A 1,422-nucleotide genomic window follows, 5' to 3' on the forward strand; every position below is an offset into this window, starting at 1 on the left:
TGTGTACGTGCGTGCGTGCGCGTGCGTTTGGATGTGTATGTACATGACTACGTATGTGTGTGAGCGTGTGTGTACCTGAGCTCTCGTTTGACCTCCTCGTAGTCCACCTGGGTCTGTAGCCGCTCCTCCAGCACTCGGAAGGCAGAGTTCTTGGCCTGCAGCTCTTCCTCCAGTCTCGCCACCTGCAATATGGGACGACACATGCGGTTTTTTAAAAGTGGTTTACGGCGCTCACAACTACATCAGGTCATATAAGCGCGCGAGACACACTAAACATTTTCAGTCGGTAGGAAATTTTGAATTTCGCCCAGGTGGCGGCCGAAGCCTACTCTTTTTTATTTTAGACCACCAAGGGAACTTTAACGTGCACACAGGACCTCCGACATTTTTCGCCTTTCTCCGAGAAGGGTAAGTGTAGATCTTTCCTACCAGAAGATCAGGGGTGCAGCTGAAAGACAGCAGTAAGGAGGAGCCAAGGAGTAGCAGTAGATTGAACTAAATTAGAATTACAAGATATATTGTAGTTAGAGAAAACTGAGAGTAAAAAAACAACAACAACAACAACAAAAACACAAAGGACTATGCAGTGTGAATAAGGTTAGAGTTCAAAAAAAAAAAATAGACACCGAATTCCTTTCTTTGATTTGATTAGATATATGAAGAAGAAAAAAACAAGAAATGCCTCAGACACGTTGTAGTTTTAGTATGGTTACAGTGGAAGAAGAATAAATAATAGACGCGTAGTAATTACAGGAAATACCCCGCATAATATGTTAATTGGTCATCTGGGCGCCCAACGGGTGAACGAGAAGAGATGACTGGCTTGTTTGTTTGAAAAAAAAAAAAAAGAATTAAAAACATCCTGCTGCTGTACTAACCAATGAGCACTTTCCTTTTCCTCCTTCATGTGTACGTTGTGTGTGTTTTATTTATCTTTTAAAAAAATATTTTCAAAACAATATAATGGCACTGTGTAAGACAATCATCTGTCTAAGACAACCACCTGTCTAAGACATCACCTGTCTAAGACGACCATCCGTCTAAGACATCCACCAGTCTACGACTACTACCTGTCTAAGACGATCATCTGTCTAAGACATCCACCTGTCTAAGACGCCCACTTTTTCCTGGACAACAATGTGTCTTACACAGGGTGGCCTGCTGTTTGAACAGGTAGGACAGTGAGTGACTTACCTGAGCGGACGTGGACTCCCTCAGTTTCCCCAGAGACGCCTGAAGTCTCTGTACGTCCTCCACCAGCTGGGCAATCTGAGGGCGACAACAACAAGAACAGGATAAGTTTGGGGCTGGATGGGGGGGTTCGGTTTTTTTCCTTCTTTTTCTTTTTTGGTTGCTGTTGTTTTTTTTATACTTGGGAGGGGGAGGGGGGGGGTAGATTTGTTTTGTTTAATTTTTTATTAA

Source organism: Aplysia californica, unplaced genomic scaffold (assembly GCF_000002075.1).
Source record: "Aplysia californica isolate F4 #8 unplaced genomic scaffold, AplCal3.0 scaffold01842, whole genome shotgun sequence".
In the NCBI taxonomy this organism is placed as follows: domain Eukaryota; kingdom Metazoa; phylum Mollusca; class Gastropoda; order Aplysiida; family Aplysiidae; genus Aplysia; species Aplysia californica.